At 35.4% G+C, this 6,829-nt stretch overlaps 1 non-coding gene across 1 annotated transcript; it reads left to right on the top strand.

Moving 5' to 3' along the window:
• The first annotated feature begins 1,221 nt into the window (after positions 1-1,221).
• Positions 1,222-1,329, top strand: LOC112738714 (small nucleolar RNA R71). Its single transcript, XR_003169657.1, has one exon. It is a non-coding gene; the product is annotated as a small nucleolar RNA R71 (small nucleolar RNA).
• Positions 1,330-6,829: the final 5,500 nt, after the last annotated feature.

Genomic DNA, 6,829 nt, shown 5'->3' with positions numbered 1-6,829 from the left:
CTCCATTACAGAGAGTAGCATGAGGTTTATTCCTGACCCCAGGTCACATAGAGCCTTCTCAAAGGTCATGGTGCCTATGGTACAAGGTATTAGGAACTTCCCAGGATCCTGTTTCTTCTGAGGCAATGTCAGTTGATCCAGATCACTCAGTTCATTGATGAGCAAGGGAGGTTCATCTTCCCAAGTCTCATTACCAAATAATTTGGCATTCAGCTTCATGATTGCACCAAGGAACTTGGAAATGTGCTCTTCAGTAACATCCTCAGTCTCTTCAGAAGAAGAATACTCATCAGAGCTCATGAAGGGCATAAGGAGGTTCAATGGAATCTCTATGGTCTCTAGATGAGCCTCAGATTCCTTTGGTTCCTCAAAGGGAAACTTCTTGTTGATCACTGGACGTCCCAGGAGGTCTTCCTCCTTGGGATTCACGTCCTCCTCTTCCTCCTTGGATTCAGCCATGATTGTTATATCAATGGCCTTGCACTCTCTCTTTGGATTCTCTTCTGTATTGCTTGGGAGAGTACTAGGAGGAGTTTCAGTGATCTTCTTACTCAGCTGGCCCACTTGTGCCTCCAAATTTCTGATAGAGGACCTTGTTTCATTCATGAAACTCAAAGTGGCCTTAGATATATCAGAGACTAAATTTGCCAAGCTAGATGGATTCTGCTCAGAATTCTCTGTCTGTTGCTGAGTGGATGATGGAAAAGGTTTACTATTGTTAAACCTGTTTCTTCCACCATTAGTAAAGCCTTGTTGAGGCTTTTGTTGATCCTTCCATGAGAAATTTGGGTGATTTCTCCATGAGGGGTTATAGGTGTTTCCATAAGGTTCACCCATATAATTTACCTCTGCTATTGCAGGGTTCTCAGGATCATAAGCTTCTTCTTCAGAAGATGCTTCTTGAGTACTGTTGGATGCAGCTTGCATTCCATTCAGACTTTGAGAAATCATATTGACTTGCTGAGTCAGTATTTTATTCTGAGCCAATATGGCATTCAGAGTATCAATTTCAAGAACTCCCTTCTTCTGAGGCGTCCCATTACTCACAAGATTCCTCTCAGAAGTGTACATAAACTGGTTATTAGCAACCATGTCAATAAGTTCTTGAGCTTCTGTAGGCGTTTTCTTTAGGTGAATGGATCCACCTGCAGAAGTATCCAATGACATCTTAGCTAATTCAGACAGACCATCATAGAATATATCCAGGATGGTCCATTCTGAAAGCATGTCAGAAGGACACTTTTTGGTCAGTTGCTTGTATCTCTCCCAAGCTTCATAGAGGGATTCACCTTCCTTCTGTCTGAAGGTTTGAACATCCACTCTAAGCTTACTAAGCTTTTGAGGAGGAAAGAACTTGGCTAAGAAAGCCGTGACCAACTTATCCCAAGAGTTCAGGCTATCTTTAGGTTGAGAATTCAGCCATATTCTAGCTCTGTCTCTCACAGCAAAAGGGAAAAGCATGAGTCTGTAGACTTTAGGATCTACTCCATTAGTCTTAACAGTATCACATATCTGCAAGAATTCAGTTAAGAACTAAAAAGGATCTTCAGATGGAAGTCCATGAAACTTGCAGTTCTGTTGCATCAGAGAAACTAATTGAGGTTTCAGCTCAAAATTGTTTGCTCCAATGGCAGGAATGGAGATGCTTCTTCCATGTAAATTAAAATTAGGTGCAGTAAAGTCACCAAGCATCCTCCTTGCATTATTATTATTTTCGGCTGCCATCTCCTCTTCTTGTTCGAAAATTCCTGTAAGGTTGTCTCTGGATTGTTGTATTTTAACTTCTCTTAGTTTCCTTTTCAGAGTCTTTTCAGGTTCAGGATCTGCTTCAACAAGAATGTTCTTATCTTTGCTCCTGCTCATGTGAAAAAGAAGAGGACTAAAGATACCGGGGATCCCCTTTACCACAGTATAGAGGTTCCCTTGTGTGAGTAGAAGAAAAGAAGAATAAGAATGTAGAAGAGAAGAATTCGAACTCAGAGGAGAGGAAGGGGTTCGAATTTTGGGTGAGGAGAAGTGTTAGTAGATGAATAAATAAATAGAAGGAGATGAGGGAGAGGGGATTTCGAAAATTAATTTTTGAAAAGAAGTTGATGATTTTCGAAAATTAAAGGAGAATTAAAATTAAAATTAAAATTTAAACAATTAATTAACTAAAAAGAATTTTTGAAAAAGAGGGAGGTATTTTCGAAAATTAGAGAGGGATAGTTAGTTAGGTAGTTTTGAAAGAGATAAGAAACAAACAAAAAGTTAATCAGTTAGTTGAAACAAATTTTGAAAATCAATTTTTAAAAGATAAGAAGATAAGAAGTTAGAAAAGATATTTGAAAAAGATATGATATGAAGAGGTATGATTGAAAAAGATATGATTTTGAAAAAGATAAGATAAAAAGATATTTTTTTGAAAAGATATGATTGAAATTAGTTTTGAAAAAGATTTGATTTTTAAAATCACAATTAATGACTTGATTCACAAGAAATCACAAGATATGATTCTAGAACTTAAAGTTTGAATCTTTCTTAACAGGTAAGTAACAAACTTGAAATTTTTGAATCAAAATATTAATTGTTGATGATATTTTCGAAAATATGATGTAAAATTAAGAAAAAGATTTTTGAAAAATATTTTTAAAATTTTTAAAAATAAATAAGAAAAATGAAAAAGATATGATTTTTGAAAAAGATTTTGAAAAAGATAAGATTTTTAAATTGAAAATTTGATTTGACTCTTAAGAAACAACTAAATTTTAAAAAGTTTTGAAAAAGTCAACTCAAATTTTCGAAAATTTATGAGTGAAAAAGGGAAAGATATTTTTTTGATTTTTGAATTTTTAATGAAGAAAGAGAAAAACATGAAAAAGACTCAATGCATGAGAATTTTTAGATCAAAACGATGAATGCATGCAAGAACACTATGAATGTCAAGATGAACACCAAGAACACTTTGAAGATCATGATGAACATCAAGAACATATTTTTGAAAATTTTTTTATGCAAAGAAAACATGCAAGACACCAAACTTAGAAATCTTTAATTCTTAGACACTATGAATGCAAAGATGCACATGAAAAACAACAAAAGACACAAAATAAGAAAACATCAAGATCAAACAAGAAGACTTACCAAGAACAACTTGAAGATCATGAAGAACACTATGAATGCATGAATTTTCGAAAAATGCATAAATTTTTAGAAAAAATGCAATTGACACCAAACTTAAAAATTGACTCAAGACTCAAACAAGAAACAAAAAAAAAAAGATTTTTGATTTTATGATTTTATTAATTTTTTTTTGGATTTTTGTATATTTTTATTTTTTGAAAACATATAGGGAAAATGAAGCAATGAATTCATAGTCCTCAATCAAGATTCCAGGAATCATACCAAGTTAGTCTAAAGCTTGATGGCCAGCCAAACTTCAGCATACCATTTTGAAACTTTAGAATTCATTCTTAAAAATTTTAAAATAATTTTCGAAAACAAAGGGAAAATTTTTTTGAAAGATTTTTGAAAACAAATTTTTTTTTTGAAAATAAAACAAAAAGAAAATTACCTAATCTGATCAACAAGATGAACCGTCAGTTGTCCAAACTCGAACAATCCCCGGCAACGGCGCCAAAAACTTGGTGTACGAAATTGTGATCCCTGGTAATGGCTCCAAAAACTTGGTGCTCTAATCTTAATTCATAATTTGTCACAACTTCGATACAACTAACCAACAAGTGCACTGGGTCGTCCAAGTAATAAAACCTTACGTGAGTAAGGGTCGATCCCACGGAGATTGTTGGTATGAAGCAAGCTATGGTCATCTTGTAAATCTTAGTCAGGCGGATATCAAATGGTTATGGAGTTTTTGAATAATAATAATAAATAAACAGAAAATAAAGATAGAAATACTTATGTAATTCATTGGTGAGAATTTCAGATAAGCGTATAGAGATGCTTTCGTTCCTCTAAACCTCTGCTTTCCTACTGTCTTCATCCAACCAGTCCTACTCCTTTCCATGGCAAGCTTTCTGTAAGGCATCACCGTTGTCAATGGCTACATCCCATCTTCTCTGTGAAAAAGGTCCAAATGCTCTGTCATGGCACGGCTAATCATCTGGAGGTTCTCGATCATACTGGAATAGGATTCACCCTCCTTTTGCGTCTGTCACTACGCCCAGCACTCGCGAGTTTGAAGTTCGTCACAGCCATCCCTTCCCAGATCCTACTCGGAATACCACAGACAAGGTTTAGACTTTCCGGATCTTAGGAATGGCCATCCATGGGTTCTAACTTATACCACAAAGATTCTAATATCTCGGACTCGGTCCTCTGTATTAGATATCTCAGAGATACTCATTCTAGCTTGTTTGCATGTAGAACAGAAGTGTTTGTCAGGCACGCGTTCATAAGTGAGAATGATGATGAGCGTCACATAATCATCATATTCATCATGTTCTTGGGTGCGAATGGATATCTTAGAAGCGGAATAAGTTGAATTGAATAGAAAACAGTAGTACTTTGCATTAAATCATGAGGAACAGCAGAGCTCCACACCTTAATCTATGAAGTGCAGAAACTCTACCGTTGAAAATACATAAGTGATGAGGTCCAGGCATGGCCAAATGGCCAGCCCCCAAACGTCTAAGATAGCATAAAACTGATCAAAGATGTAAATACAATAGTAAAAAGTCCTATTTATACTAAACTAGCTACTAGGGTTTACAGAAGTAAGTAATCGATGCATAAATCCACTTCTGGGGCCTACTTGGTGTGTGCTTGGGCTGAGCTTGAAGTTTACACGTGCAGAGGCTTCTTTTGGAGTTGAACGCCAAGTTGTAACATGTTTTTGGCGTTCAACTCTGGTTCGTGACGTGTTTCTGGCGTTTAACTCCAGACTGCAGCGTAGAACTGGCGTTCAATGCCCTTTTACGTCGTCTAAACTTGGGCAAAGTATGGATTATTATATATTGCTGGAAAGCCCTGGATGTCTACTTTCCAACTCCGTTGAGAGCGCACCATTTGAAGTTTTGTAGCTCCAGAAAATCTAATTTGAGTGCAGGGAGGTCAGAATCCAACAACATCAGCAGTCCTTCTTCAACCTCTGAATCTGATTTTTGCTCAAGTCCCTCAATTTCAGCCAGAAAATACCTGAAATCACAGAAAAATACACAAACTCATAGTAAAGTCCAGAAATGTGAATTTAACATAAAAACTAATAAAAACATCCCTAAAAGTAACTGGATCCTACTAAAAACATACTAAAAACAATGCCAAAAAGCGTATAAATTATCCGCTCATCAGTGTGTTAAGTGATTTCAGGGTTTATAGGGAAGGAATGGCTTAGAGGATGGAAAGGAAGCATGCAAAAGTGGAAGGAATACAAGAAACTAAAGGAATTGCTAAGCTGTCTAGCCTGACCTCTTCGTACTTAATTGACTATAACTTGAGCTACAGAGATCCAAATGAGGCGGTTCTAGTTGCATTGGAAAGCTAACATCCGGAGATTTGAAATAATATATAATTTTCCATAGTTTCCTTGAAGATAGGCGACACGCACATGTGCATCACGCGCATGCGTGCATCTGCAAAAGTTCACCGTATCAGAATTCGCCCCCAGCAATTTCTGGGCTGTTTTTGACCCAGTTCTCGGCCCAGAAAACACAGATTAGAGGCTGGAGAATGGAGGAATAAGGGAGCACCTCTCATTATTCATAATTCAGGTTTTAGATATAGTTTCTAGGATTTCTCTTAGTTTTAGGTTTATTTCTTCTCAATTCCAGGTTCAATGTTCCTTTAATTTAGTTTCTCTTCTATTTTTAATTGTCTTAGCATTCTAGTTTATTTATCTTCCCAATTGAATTCATGAACTCTTCATGTTAGATTTGATTTTATAATTAATGCAATTTGAGGTATTTCAGGTTTATTGCTTCTTCCTTTATTTATTATTATTGATCCTTCCAAGTTGGTTTTAGATTTTATATTCCCTATTACTTTTCTATGTTTTTATGTTACGCCTTCCAAGTGTTTGATAAAATTCTTGGGAAAATTTTAAGTTAGATTTTTATGATTCTTGGCTTTGGTTGAGTAATTGGAGACTCTTGAGTTATCAAACTCTTTTGTTGATTGATAATTGACAGTTGCTGGTTGATTTGGATCCCTCTAAAGCTAATCTTTCCTTAGGAGTTGACTAGGACTTGAGGAATCAAATTAATTAGTCCACTTGACTTTATTTAGTAAGTGTTAACTAAGTGGGAGCAATGAACAATTCTCATCACAATTGATAAGGATAACTAGGATAGGATGTCCAGTTCTCTTACCTTGCCAAGAGCCCTTCTTAGTTATTAATTTGCTTTCTTGTTATTTTATTTCCTTGTTACTTATTTCAAAAACCCAAAAAGATAAAATCTCATAACCAATTATAAGTAACACACCTCCCTGCAATTCCTTGAGAGACGACCTGAGGTTTGAATACTTTGATTATTATTTTTATTGGGTTTGCTTAAGTGACAACCAAACTTTTGTATGCAAGGATTCTTTGTTGGTTTATAAACTATACTAGCAACGAGAACTTATTTGTGAATTCTTTACCATCAAAAATCTGTTCATCACACGGCTTACTGATGACATGTCATCATGTCATGTTTTTCTATGTTTTTTCATACAAGAAATTGATAATTAGTGCTTGAATATTGAATGCTTTTGTGCCTAAATGGTATATTTTTTTGATATTTTGATTTTATAAAATTTGTAGGAAATAATAGAAGAAGAAGCAATAAAAGCACCAAAAAGAAGAATCATACTCCCATGGTGGCAAGAGAGTTGGAAACAAACTCAAAGAGGC

Source organism: Arachis hypogaea, chromosome 13, assembly GCF_003086295.3.
Source record: "Arachis hypogaea cultivar Tifrunner chromosome 13, arahy.Tifrunner.gnm2.J5K5, whole genome shotgun sequence".
NCBI lineage: Eukaryota > Viridiplantae > Streptophyta > Magnoliopsida > Fabales > Fabaceae > Arachis > Arachis hypogaea.
This window is presented reverse-complemented; position numbering and strand designations above follow the sequence as displayed.